Genomic DNA, 14,010 nt, shown 5'->3' with positions numbered 1-14,010 from the left:
GGCTATAAGAAGAGCTATAAGAAGGGCTCTAAAAAGGGCTATAAGAAGAGCTATAAGAAGAGCTATAAGAAGGACTATAAGAAGGGCTATAAGAAGGACTATAAGAAGGGCTCTAAGAAGAGCTATAAGAAGAGCTATAAGAAGGGCTATAAGAAGGGCTCTAAGAAGAGCTATAAGAAGAGCTATAAGAAGGGCTATAAGAAGAGCTATAAGAAGGGCTATAAGAAGGGCTACAAGAAAGGCTCTAAGAAGAGCTATAAGAAGGGCTATAAGAAGAGCTATAAGGAGGGCTCTAAGAAGGGCTATAAGAAGGGCTATAAGAAGTGCTATAAGAAGAGCTATAAGAAGGGCTATAAGAAGGGCTATAAGAAGGGCTATAAGAAGGGCTATAAGAAGAGCTATAAGAAGGGCTATAAGAAGGGCTCTAAGAAGGGCTATGAGAAGAGCTATAAGAAGGGCTATAAGAAGGGCTACAAGAAAGGCTCTAAGAAGAGCTATAAGAAGGGCTATAAGAAGAGCTATAAGAAGGGCTATAAGAAGGGCTACAAGAAAGGCTCTAAGAAGAGCTCTAAGAAGGACTATAAGAAGTGCTATAAGAAGGACTATAAGAAGGGCTCTAAGAAGAGCTATAAGAAGAGCTATAAGAAGGGCTATAAGAAAGGCCACAAGAAAGGCTCTAAGAAGAGCTATAAGAAGGGCTATAAGAAGAGCTATAAGAAGGGCTATAAGAAGGGCTACAAGAAAGGCTCTAAGAAGAGCTATAAGAAGGGCTATAAGAAGGGCTATAAGGAGGGCTCTAAGAAGGGCTATAAGAAGGGCTATAAGAAGTGCTATAAGAAGAGCTATAAGAAGGGCTATAAGAAGGGCTATAAGAAGGGCTATAAGAAGGGCTATAAGAAGTGCTATAAGAAGAGCTATAAGAAGGGCTATAAGAAGGGCTATAAGAAGAGCTATAAGAAGAGCTATAAGAAGGGCTATAAGAAGGGCTCTAAGAAGGGCTATAAGAAGAGCTATAAGAAGAGCTATAAGAAGAGCTATAAGAAGGGCTCTAAGAAGGGCTATAAGAAGGGCTATAAGAAGGGCTATAAGAAGGGCTATAAGAAGGGCTCTAAGAAGGGCTCTAAGAAGGGCTATAAGAACGGCTATAAGAAGAGCTATAAGAAGAGCTATAAGAAGAGCTGTAAGAAGTGCTATAAGAAGAGCTATAAGAAGAGCTATAAGAAGAGCTATGAGAAGAGCTATAAGAAGGGCTATAAGAAGAGCTATAAGAAGGGATATAAGAAGGGCTATAAGAAGAGCTATAAGAAGAGCTCTAAGAAGGGCTATAAGAAGAGCTCTAAGAAGGGCTATAAGAAGAGCTATAAGAAGGGCTCTAAGAAGAGCTATAAGAAGGGCTATAAGAAGGGCTCTAAGAAGGGCTATAAGAAGAGCTATAAGAATAGCTATAAGAAGTGCTATAAGAAGGGCTATAAGAAGGGCTATAAGAAGAGCTATAAGAAGAGCTATAAGAAGGGCTCTAAGAAGGGCTATAAGAAGAGCTATAAGAAGAGCTATAAGAAGAGCTATAAGAAGGGCTACAAGAAGGGCTACAAGAAGGGCTATAAGAAGGGCTATAAGAAGGGCTATAAGAAGGGCTCTAAGAAGGGCTATAAGAAGAGCTATAAGAAGGGCTATAAGAAGAGCTATAAGAAGAGCTATAAGAAGTGCTATAAGAAGAGCTATAAGAAAAGCTATAAGAAGTGCTATAAGAAGAGCTATAAGAAGGGCTATAAGAAGTGCTATAAGAAGAGCTCTAAGAAGGGCTATAAGAAGGGCTATAAGAAGAGCTATAAGAAGAGCTATAAGAAGGGCTCTAAGAAGAGCTATAAGAAGAGCTATAAGAAGAGCTATAAGAAGGGCTATAAGAAGGGCTCTAAGAAGGGCTATAAGAAGGGCTCTAAGAAGGGCTATGAGAAGAGCTCTAAGAAGGGCTATAAGAAGGGCTATAAGAAGGGCTCTAAGAAGCTATAAGAAGAGCTATAAGAAGAGCTATAAGAAGGGCTCTAAGAAGAGCTATAAGAAGAGCTATAAGAAGAGCTATAAGAAGGGCTATAAGAAGGGCTCTAAGAAGGGCTATAAGAAGGGCTCTAAGAAGGGCTATGAGAAGAGCTATAAGAAGGGCTATAAGAAGGGCTATAAGAAGGGCTATAAGAAGGGCTATAAGAAGGGCTCTAAGAAGGGCTATAAGAAGGGCTCTAAGAAGGGCTATAAGAAGAGATATAAGAAGAGCTATAAGAAGAGCTATAAGAAGGGCTCTAAGAAGGGCTACAAGAAGGGCTATAAGAAGGGCTATAAGAAGGGCTATAAGAAGGGCTCTAAGAAGGGCTATAAGAAGGGCTATAAGAAGGGCTCTAAGAAGGGCTCTAAGAAGGGCTCTAAGAGGAGCTATAAGAAGAGCTATAAGAAGGGCTATAAGAAGAGCTATAAGAAGGGCTATAAGAAGAGCTATAAGAAGAGCTATAAGAAGTGCTATAAGAAGAGCTATAAGAAGAGCTATAAGAAGAGCTATAAGAAGGGCTATAAGAAGTGCTATAAGAAGAGCTCTAAGAAGGGCTATAAGAAGGGCTATAAGAAGAGCTATAAGAAGAGCTATAAGAAGGGCTCTAAGAAGAGCTATAAGAAGAGCTATAAGAAGGGCTATAAGAAGGGCTCTAAGAAGGGCTATAAGAAGGGCTCTAAGAAGGGCTATGAGAAGAGCTCTAAGAAGGGTAATAAGAAGGGCTATAAGAAGGGCTCTAAGAAGCTATAAGAAGAGCTATAAGAAGGGCTATAAGAAGGGCTCTAAGAAGAGCTATAAGAAGAGCTATAAGAAGGGCTATAAGAAGGGCTCTAAGAAGGGCTGTAAGAAGGGCTCTAAGAAGGGCTATGAGAAGAGCTATAAGAAGGGCTATAAGAAGAGCTATAAGAAGGGCTCTAAGAAGGGCTATCAGAAGGGCTATAAGAAGGGCTATAAGAAGGGCTCTAAGAAGGGCTATAAGAAGGGCTATAAGAAGGGCTCTAAGAAGCTATAAGAAGAGCTATAAGAAGAGCTATAAGAAGGGCTATAAGAAGAGCTATAAGAAGGGCTCTAAGAAGGGCTATAAGAAGAGCTATAAGAAGAGCTATAAGAAGGACTATAAGAAGGGCTCTAAGAAGAGCTATAAGAAGGGCTATAAGAAGAGCTATAAGAAGGACTATAAGAAGAGCTATAAGAAGGGCTCTAAGAAGAGCTATAAGAAGAGCTATAAGAAGGGCTATAAGAAGCGCTACAAGAAAGGCTCTAAGAAGAGCTATAAGAAGGGCTATAAGAGGAGCTATAAGAAGGGCTATAAGAAGGGCTACAAGAAATGCTCTAAGAAGAACTATAAGAAGGGCTATAAGAAGAGCTATAAGAAGGGCTCTAAAAAGGGCTATAAGAAGAGCTATAAGAAGAGCTATAAGAAGGACTATAAGAAGGGCTATAAGAAGGACTATAAGAAGGGCTCTAAGAAGAGCTATAAGAAGAGCTATAAGAAGAGCTATAAGAAGAGCTATAAGAAGGACTATAAGAAGGGCTCTAAGAAGAGCTATAAGAAGAGCTATAAGAAGGGCTATAAGAAGGGCTACAAGAAAGGCTCTAAGAAGAGCTATAAGAAGGGCTATAAGAAGAGCTATAAGAAGGGCTCTAAGAAGGGCTATAAGAAGGGCTATAAGAAGTGCTATAAGAAGAGCTATAAGAAGGGCTATAAGAAGGGCTATAAGAAGAGCTATAAGAAGGGCTATAAGAAGAGCTATAAGAAGGGCTATAAGAAGGGCTCTAAGAAGGGCTATGAGAAGAGCTATAAGAAGGGCTATAAGAAGGGCTACAAGAAAGGCTCTAAGAAGAGCTATAAGAAGGGCTATAAGAAGAGCTATAAGAAGGGCTATAAGAAGGGCTACAAGAAAGGCTCTAAGAAGAGCTCTAAGAAGGACTATAAGAAGTGCTATAAGAAGGACTATAAGAAGGGCTCTAAGAAGAGCTATAAGAAGAGCTATAAGAAGGGCTATAAGAAAGGCCACAAGAAAGGCTCTAAGAAGAGCTATAAGAAGGGCTATAAGAAGAGCTATAAGAAGGGCTATAAGAAGGGCTACAAGAAAGGCTCTAAGAAGAGCTATAAGAAGGGCTATAAGAAGGGCTATAAGGAGGGCTCTAAGAAGGGCTATAAGAAGGGCTATAAGAAGTGCTATAAGAAGAGCTATAAGAAGGGCTATAAGAAGGGCTATAAGAAGGGCTATAAGAAGGGCTATAAGAAGTGCTATAAGAAGAGCTATAAGAAGGGCTATAAGAAGGGCTATAAGAAGAGCTATAAGAAGAGCTATAAGAAGGGCTATAAGAAGGGCTCTAAGAAGGGCTATAAGAAGAGCTATAAGAAGAGCTATAAGAAGAGCTATAAGAAGGGCTCTAAGAAGGGCTATAAGAAGGGCTATAAGAAGGGCTATAAGAAGGGCTATAAGAAGGGCTCTAAGAAGGGCTCTAAGAAGGGCTATAAGAACGGCTATAAGAAGAGCTATAAGAAGAGCTATAAGAAGAGCTGTAAGAAGTGCTATAAGAAGAGCTATAAGAAGAGCTATAAGAAGAGCTATGAGAAGAGCTATAAGAAGGGCTATAAGAAGAGCTATAAGAAGGGATATAAGAAGGGCTATAAGAAGAGCTATAAGAAGAGCTCTAAGAAGGGCTATAAGAAGAGCTCTAAGAAGGGCTATAAGAAGAGCTATAAGAAGGGCTCTAAGAAGAGCTATAAGAAGGGCTATAAGAAGGGCTCTAAGAAGGGCTATAAGAAGAGCTATAAGAATAGCTATAAGAAGTGCTATAAGAAGGGCTATAAGAAGGGCTATAAGAAGAGCTATAAGAAGAGCTATAAGAAGGGCTCTAAGAAGGGCTATAAGAAGAGCTATAAGAAGAGCTATAAGAAGAGCTATAAGAAGGGCTACAAGAAGGGCTACAAGAAGGGCTATAAGAAGGGCTATAAGAAGGGCTATAAGAAGGGCTCTAAGAAGGGCTATAAGAAGAGCTATAAGAAGGGCTATAAGAAGAGCTATAAGAAGAGCTATAAGAAGTGCTATAAGAAGAGCTATAAGAAAAGCTATAAGAAGTGCTATAAGAAGAGCTATAAGAAGGGCTATAAGAAGTGCTATAAGAAGAGCTCTAAGAAGGGCTATAAGAAGGGCTATAAGAAGAGCTATAAGAAGAGCTATAAGAAGGGCTCTAAGAAGAGCTATAAGAAGAGCTATAAGAAGAGCTATAAGAAGGGCTATAAGAAGGGCTCTAAGAAGGGCTATAAGAAGGGCTCTAAGAAGGGCTATGAGAAGAGCTCTAAGAAGGGCTATAAGAAGGGCTATAAGAAGGGCTCTAAGAAGCTATAAGAAGAGCTATAAGAAGAGCTATAAGAAGGGCTCTAAGAAGAGCTATAAGAAGAGCTATAAGAAGAGCTATAAGAAGGGCTATAAGAAGGGCTCTAAGAAGGGCTATAAGAAGGGCTCTAAGAAGGGCTATGAGAAGAGCTATAAGAAGGGCTATAAGAAGAGCTATAAGAAGGGCTCTAAGAAGGGCTATCAGAAGGGCTATAAGAAGGGCTATAAGAAGGGCTCTAAGAAGGGCTATAAGAAGGGCTATAAGAAGAGCTATAAGAAGAGCTATAAGAAGAGCTGTAAGAAGTGCTATAAGAAGAGCTATAAGAAGAGCTATAAGAAGAGCTATAAGAAGAGCTATAAGAAGGGCTATAAGAAGAGCTATAAGAAGAGCTATAAGAAGGGCTCTAAGAAGAGCTATAAGAAGAGCTATAAGAAGGGCTACAAGAAGTGCTATAAGAAGAGCTATAAGAACAGCTATAAGAAGAGCTATAAGAAGAGCTATAAGAAGGGCTATAAGAAGAGCTATAAGAAGGGCTATAAGAAGGGCTACAAGAAAGGCTCTAAGAAGAGCTATAAGAAGGGCTATAAGAAGAGCTATAAGGAGGGCTCTAAGAAGGGCTATAAGAAGGGCTATAAGAAGTGCTATAAGAAGAGCTATAAGAAGGGCTATAAGAAGGGCTATAAGAAGGGCTATAAGAAGGGCTATAAGAAGAGCTATAAGAAGGGCTATAAGAAGGGCTCTAAGAAGGGCTATGAGAAGAGCTATAAGAAGGGCTATAAGAAGGGCTACAAGAAAGGCTCTAAGAAGAGCTATAAGAAGGGCTATAAGAAGAGCTATAAGAAGGGCTATAAGAAGGGCTACAAGAAAGGCTCTAAGAAGAGCTCTAAGAAGGACTATAAGAAGTGCTATAAGAAGGACTATAAGAAGGGCTCTAAGAAGAGCTATAAGAAGAGCTATAAGAAGGGCTATAAGAAAGGCCACAAGAAAGGCTCTAAGAAGAGCTATAAGAAGGGCTATAAGAAGAGCTATAAGAAGGGCTATAAGAAGGGCTACAAGAAAGGCTCTAAGAAGAGCTATAAGAAGGGCTATAAGAAGGGCTATAAGGAGGGCTCTAAGAAGGGCTATAAGAAGGGCTATAAGAAGTGCTATAAGAAGAGCTATAAGAAGGGCTATAAGAAGGGCTATAAGAAGGGCTATAAGAAGGGCTATAAGAAGTGCTATAAGAAGAGCTATAAGAAGGGCTATAAGAAGGGCTATAAGAAGAGCTATAAGAAGAGCTATAAGAAGGGCTATAAGAAGGGCTCTAAGAAGGGCTATAAGAAGAGCTATAAGAAGAGCTATAAGAAGGGCTATAAGAAGGGCTCTAAGAAGGGCTATAAGAAGAGCTATAAGAAGAGCTATAAGAAGAGCTATAAGAAGGGCTCTAAGAAGGGCTATAAGAACGGCTATAAGAAGAGCTATAAGAAGAGCTATAAGAAGAGCTGTAAGAAGTGCTATAAGAAGAGCTATAAGAAGAGCTATAAGAAGAGCTATGAGAAGAGCTATAAGAAGGGCTATAAGAAGAGCTATAAGAAGGGATATAAGAAGAGCTATAAGAAGAGCTATAAGAAGGGCTATAAGAAGGGCTCTAAGAAGGGCTATAAGAAGAGCTATAAGAAGAGCTATAAGAAGAGCTATAAGAAGGGCTCTAAGAAGGGCTATAAGAAGGGCTATAAGAAGGGCTATAAGAAGGGCTATAAGAAGGGCTCTAAGAAGGGCTCTAAGAAGGGCTATAAGAACGGCTATAAGAAGAGCTATAAGAAGAGCTATAAGAAGAGCTGTAAGAAGTGCTATAAGAAGAGCTATAAGAAGAGCTATAAGAAGAGCTATGAGAAGAGCTATAAGAAGGGCTATAAGAAGAGCTATAAGAAGGGATATAAGAAGGGCTATAAGAAGAGCTATAAGAAGAGCTCTAAGAAGGGCTATAAGAAGAGCTCTAAGAAGGGCTATAAGAAGAGCTATAAGAAGGGCTCTAAGAAGAGCTATAAGAAGGGCTATAAGAAGGGCTCTAAGAAGGGCTATAAGAAGAGCTATAAGAATAGCTATAAGAAGTGCTATAAGAAGGGCTATAAGAAGGGCTATAAGAAGAGCTATAAGAAGAGCTATAAGAAGGGCTCTAAGAAGGGCTATAAGAAGAGCTATAAGAAGAGCTATAAGAAGAGCTATAAGAAGGGCTACAAGAAGGGCTACAAGAAGGGCTATAAGAAGGGCTATAAGAAGGGCTATAAGAAGGGCTCTAAGAAGGGCTATAAGAAGAGCTATAAGAAGGGCTATAAGAAGAGCTATAAGAAGAGCTATAAGAAGTGCTATAAGAAGAGCTATAAGAAAAGCTATAAGAAGTGCTATAAGAAGAGCTATAAGAAGGGCTATAAGAAGTGCTATAAGAAGAGCTCTAAGAAGGGCTATAAGAAGGGCTATAAGAAGAGCTATAAGAAGAGCTATAAGAAGGGCTCTAAGAAGAGCTATAAGAAGAGCTATAAGAAGAGCTATAAGAAGGGCTATAAGAAGGGCTCTAAGAAGGGCTATAAGAAGGGCTCTAAGAAGGGCTATGAGAAGAGCTCTAAGAAGGGCTATAAGAAGGGCTATAAGAAGGGCTCTAAGAAGCTATAAGAAGAGCTATAAGAAGAGCTATAAGAAGGGCTCTAAGAAGAGCTATAAGAAGAGCTATAAGAAGAGCTATAAGAAGGGCTATAAGAAGGGCTCTAAGAAGGGCTATAAGAAGGGCTCTAAGAAGGGCTATGAGAAGAGCTATAAGAAGGGCTATAAGAAGGGCTATAAGAAGGGCTATAAGAAGGGCTATAAGAAGGGCTCTAAGAAGGGCTATAAGAAGGGCTCTAAGAAGGGCTATAAGAAGAGATATAAGAAGAGCTATAAGAAGAGCTATAAGAAGGGCTCTAAGAAGGGCTACAAGAAGGGCTATAAGAAGGGCTATAAGAAGGGCTATAAGAAGGGCTCTAAGAAGGGCTATAAGAAGGGCTATAAGAAGGGCTCTAAGAAGGGCTCTAAGAAGGGCTCTAAGAGGAGCTATAAGAAGAGCTATAAGAAGGGCTATAAGAAGAGCTATAAGAAGGGCTATAAGAAGAGCTATAAGAAGAGCTATAAGAAGTGCTATAAGAAGAGCTATAAGAAGAGCTATAAGAAGAGCTATAAGAAGGGCTATAAGAAGTGCTATAAGAAGAGCTCTAAGAAGGGCTATAAGAAGGGCTATAAGAAGAGCTATAAGAAGAGCTATAAGAAGGGCTCTAAGAAGAGCTATAAGAAGAGCTATAAGAAGGGCTATAAGAAGGGCTCTAAGAAGGGCTATAAGAAGGGCTCTAAGAAGGGCTATGAGAAGAGCTCTAAGAAGGGTAATAAGAAGGGCTATAAGAAGGGCTCTAAGAAGCTATAAGAAGAGCTATAAGAAGGGCTATAAGAAGGGCTCTAAGAAGAGCTATAAGAAGAGCTATAAGAAGGGCTATAAGAAGGGCTCTAAGAAGGGCTGTAAGAAGGGCTCTAAGAAGGGCTATGAGAAGAGCTATAAGAAGGGCTATAAGAAGAGCTATAAGAAGGGCTCTAAGAAGGGCTATCAGAAGGGCTATAAGAAGGGCTATAAGAAGGGCTCTAAGAAGGGCTATAAGAAGGGCTATAAGAAGGGCTCTAAGAAGCTATAAGAAGAGCTATAAGAAGAGCTATAAGAAGGGCTATAAGAAGAGCTATAAGAAGGGCTCTAAGAAGGGCTATAAGAAGAGCTATAAGAAGAGCTATAAGAAGGACTATAAGAAGGGCTCTAAGAAGAGCTATAAGAAGGGCTATAAGAAGAGCTATAAGAAGGACTATAAGAAGAGCTATAAGAAGGGCTCTAAGAAGAGCTATAAGAAGAGCTATAAGAAGGGCTATAAGAAGCGCTACAAGAAAGGCTCTAAGAAGAGCTATAAGAAGGGCTATAAGAGGAGCTATAAGAAGGGCTATAAGAAGGGCTACAAGAAATGCTCTAAGAAGAACTATAAGAAGGGCTATAAGAAGAGCTATAAGAAGGGCTCTAAAAAGGGCTATAAGAAGAGCTATAAGAAGAGCTATAAGAAGGACTATAAGAAGGGCTATAAGAAGGACTATAAGAAGGGCTCTAAGAAGAGCTATAAGAAGAGCTATAAGAAGAGCTATAAGAAGAGCTATAAGAAGGACTATAAGAAGGGCTCTAAGAAGAGCTATAAGAAGAGCTATAAGAAGGGCTATAAGAAGGGCTACAAGAAAGGCTCTAAGAAGAGCTATAAGAAGGGCTATAAGAAGAGCTATAAGAAGAGCTATAAGAAGGACTATAAGAAGGGCTATAAGAAGGACTATAAGAAGGGCTCTAAGAAGAGCTATAAGAAGAGCTATAAGAAGGGCTATAAGAAGGGCTCTAAGAAGAGCTATAAGAAGAGCTATAAGAAGGGCTATAAGAAGAGCTATAAGAAGGGCTATAAGAAGGGCTACAAGAAAGGCTCTAAGAAGAGCTATAAGAAGGGCTATAAGAAGAGCTATAAGGAGGGCTCTAAGAAGGGCTATAAGAAGGGCTATAAGAAGTGCTATAAGAAGAGCTATAAGAAGGGCTATAAGAAGGGCTATAAGAAGAGCTATAAGAAGGGCTATAAGAAGAGCTATAAGAAGGGCTATAAGAAGGGCTCTAAGAAGGGCTATGAGAAGAGCTATAAGAAGGGCTATAAGAAGGGCTACAAGAAAGGCTCTAAGAAGAGCTATAAGAAGGGCTATAAGAAGAGCTATAAGAAGGGCTATAAGAAGGGCTACAAGAAAGGCTCTAAGAAGAGCTCTAAGAAGGACTATAAGAAGTGCTATAAGAAGGACTATAAGAAGGGCTCTAAGAAGAGCTATAAGAAGAGCTATAAGAAGGGCTATAAGAAAGGCCACAAGAAAGGCTCTAAGAAGAGCTATAAGAAGGGCTATAAGAAGAGCTATAAGAAGGGCTATAAGAAGGGCTACAAGAAAGGCTCTAAGAAGAGCTATAAGAAGGGCTATAAGAAGGGCTATAAGGAGGGCTCTAAGAAGGGCTATAAGAAGGGCTATAAGAAGTGCTATAAGAAGAGCTATAAGAAGGGCTATAAGAAGGGCTATAAGAAGGGCTATAAGAAGGGCTATAAGAAGTGCTATAAGAAGAGCTATAAGAAGGGCTATAAGAAGGGCTATAAGAAGAGCTATAAGAAGAGCTATAAGAAGGGCTATAAGAAGGGCTCTAAGAAGGGCTATAAGAAGAGCTATAAGAAGAGCTATAAGAAGAGCTATAAGAAGGGCTCTAAGAAGGGCTATAAGAAGGGCTATAAGAAGGGCTATAAGAAGGGCTATAAGAAGGGCTCTAAGAAGGGCTCTAAGAAGGGCTATAAGAACGGCTATAAGAAGAGCTATAAGAAGAGCTATAAGAAGAGCTGTAAGAAGTGCTATAAGAAGAGCTATAAGAAGAGCTATAAGAAGAGCTATGAGAAGAGCTATAAGAAGGGCTATAAGAAGAGCTATAAGAAGGGATATAAGAAGGGCTATAAGAAGAGCTATAAGAAGAGCTCTAAGAAGGGCTATAAGAAGAGCTCTAAGAAGGGCTATAAGAAGAGCTATAAGAAGGGCTCTAAGAAGAGCTATAAGAAGGGCTATAAGAAGGGCTCTAAGAAGGGCTATAAGAAGAGCTATAAGAATAGCTATAAGAAGTGCTATAAGAAGGGCTATAAGAAGGGCTATAAGAAGAGCTATAAGAAGAGCTATAAGAAGGGCTCTAAGAAGGGCTATAAGAAGAGCTATAAGAAGAGCTATAAGAAGAGCTATAAGAAGGGCTACAAGAAGGGCTACAAGAAGGGCTATAAGAAGGGCTATAAGAAGGGCTATAAGAAGGGCTCTAAGAAGGGCTATAAGAAGAGCTATAAGAAGGGCTATAAGAAGAGCTATAAGAAGAGCTATAAGAAGTGCTATAAGAAGAGCTATAAGAAAAGCTATAAGAAGTGCTATAAGAAGAGCTATAAGAAGGGCTATAAGAAGTGCTATAAGAAGAGCTCTAAGAAGGGCTATAAGAAGGGCTATAAGAAGAGCTATAAGAAGAGCTATAAGAAGGGCTCTAAGAAGAGCTATAAGAAGAGCTATAAGAAGAGCTATAAGAAGGGCTATAAGAAGGGCTCTAAGAAGGGCTATAAGAAGGGCTCTAAGAAGGGCTATGAGAAGAGCTCTAAGAAGGGCTATAAGAAGGGCTATAAGAAGGGCTCTAAGAAGCTATAAGAAGAGCTATAAGAAGAGCTATAAGAAGGGCTCTAAGAAGAGCTATAAGAAGAGCTATAAGAAGAGCTATAAGAAGGGCTATAAGAAGGGCTCTAAGAAGGGCTATAAGAAGGGCTCTAAGAAGGGCTATGAGAAGAGCTATAAGAAGGGCTATAAGAAGAGCTATAAGAAGGGCTCTAAGAAGGGCTATCAGAAGGGCTATAAGAAGGGCTATAAGAAGGGCTCTAAGAAGGGCTATAAGAAGGGCTATAAGAAGAGCTATAAGAAGAGCTATAAGAAGAGCTGTAAGAAGTGCTATAAGAAGAGCTATAAGAAGAGCTATAAGAAGAGCTATAAGAAGAGCTATAAGAAGGGCTATAAGAAGAGCTATAAGAAGAGCTATAAGAAGGGCTCTAAGAAGAGCTATAAGAAGAGCTATAAGAAGGGCTACAAGAAGTGCTATAAGAAGAGCTATAAGAACAGCTATAAGAAGAGCTATAAGAAGAGCTATAAGAAGGGCTATAAGAAGAGCTATAAGAAGGGCTATAAGAAGGGCTACAAGAAAGGCTCTAAGAAGAGCTATAAGAAGGGCTATAAGAAGAGCTATAAGGAGGGCTCTAAGAAGGGCTATAAGAAGGGCTATAAGAAGTGCTATAAGAAGAGCTATAAGAAGGGCTATAAGAAGGGCTATAAGAAGGGCTATAAGAAGGGCTATAAGAAGAGCTATAAGAAGGGCTATAAGAAGGGCTCTAAGAAGGGCTATGAGAAGAGCTATAAGAAGGGCTATAAGAAGGGCTACAAGAAAGGCTCTAAGAAGAGCTATAAGAAGGGCTATAAGAAGAGCTATAAGAAGGGCTATAAGAAGGGCTACAAGAAAGGCTCTAAGAAGAGCTCTAAGAAGGACTATAAGAAGTGCTATAAGAAGGACTATAAGAAGGGCTCTAAGAAGAGCTATAAGAAGAGCTATAAGAAGGGCTATAAGAAAGGCCACAAGAAAGGCTCTAAGAAGAGCTATAAGAAGGGCTATAAGAAGAGCTATAAGAAGGGCTATAAGAAGGGCTACAAGAAAGGCTCTAAGAAGAGCTATAAGAAGGGCTATAAGAAGGGCTATAAGGAGGGCTCTAAGAAGGGCTATAAGAAGGGCTATAAGAAGTGCTATAAGAAGAGCTATAAGAAGGGCTATAAGAAGGGCTATAAGAAGGGCTATAAGAAGGGCTATAAGAAGTGCTATAAGAAGAGCTATAAGAAGGGCTATAAGAAGGGCTATAAGAAGAGCTATAAGAAGAGCTATAAGAAGGGCTATAAGAAGGGCTCTAAGAAGGGCTATAAGAAGAGCTATAAGAAGAGCTATAAGAAGGGCTATAAGAAGGGCTCTAAGAAGGGCTATAAGAAGAGCTATAAGAAGAGCTATAAGAAGAGCTATAAGAAGGGCTCTAAGAAGGGCTATAAGAACGGCTATAAGAAGAGCTATAAGAAGAGCTATAAGAAGAGCTGTAAGAAGTGCTATAAGAAGAGCTATAAGAAGAGCTATAAGAAGAGCTATGAGAAGAGCTATAAGAAGGGCTATAAGAAGAGCTATAAGAAGGGATATAAGAAGGGCTATAAGAAGAGCTATAAGAAGAGCTCTAAGAAGGGCTATAAGAAGAGCTATAAGAAGGGCTATAAGAAGAGCTATAAGAAGGGCTATAAGAAGGGCTCTAAGAAGGGCTATAAGAAGAGCTATAAGAATAGCTATAAGAAGTGCTATAAGAAGGGCTATAAGAAGGGCTATAAGAAGAGCTATAAGAAGAGCTATAAGAAGGGCTCTAAGAAGGGCTATAAGAAGAGCTATAAGAAGAGCTATAAGAAGAGCTATAAGAAGGGCTACAAGAAGGGCTACAAGAAGGGCTATAAGAAGGGCTATAAGAAGGGCTATAAGAAGGGCTCTAAGAAGGGCTATAAGAAGAGCTATAAGAAGGGCTATAAGAAGAGCTATAAGAAGAGCTATAAGAAGTGCTATAAGAAGAGCTATAAGAAAAGCTATAAGAAGTGCTATAAGAAGAGCTATAAGAAGGGCTATAAGAAGTGCTATAAGAAGAGCTCTAAGAAGGGCTATAAGAAGGGCTATAAGAAGAGCTATAAGAAGAGCTATAAGAAGGGCTCTAAGAAGAGCTATAAGAAGAGCTATAAGAAGAGCTATAAGAAGGGCTATAAGAAGGGCTCTAAGAAGGGCTATAAGAAGGGCTCTAAGAAGGGCTATGAGAAGAGCTCTAAGAAGGGCTATAAGAAGGGCTCTAAGAAGCTATAAGAAGAGCTATAAGAAGAGCTATAAGAAGGGCTCTAAGAAGAGCTATAAGAAGAGCTATAAGAAGAGCTATAAGAAGGGCTATAAGAAG

General features: G+C 39.6%; 1 protein-coding gene across 1 annotated transcript in view; it reads left to right on the top strand.

Moving 5' to 3' along the window:
- The window catches only part of LOC311243113 (fibroblast growth factor 14-like), a gene marked incomplete at both ends in the record, with an annotated part of 309,922 nt that overhangs the window by 52,915 nt on the left and 242,997 nt on the right, over positions 1-14,010 (top strand).

The sequence above is a fragment of the Notolepis coatsorum genome (assembly GCF_963971535.1).
Source record: "Notolepis coatsorum genome assembly, chromosome: 1".
NCBI classification, from domain to species: domain Eukaryota; kingdom Metazoa; phylum Chordata; class Actinopteri; order Aulopiformes; family Paralepididae; genus Notolepis; species Notolepis coatsorum.
This window is presented reverse-complemented; position numbering and strand designations above follow the sequence as displayed.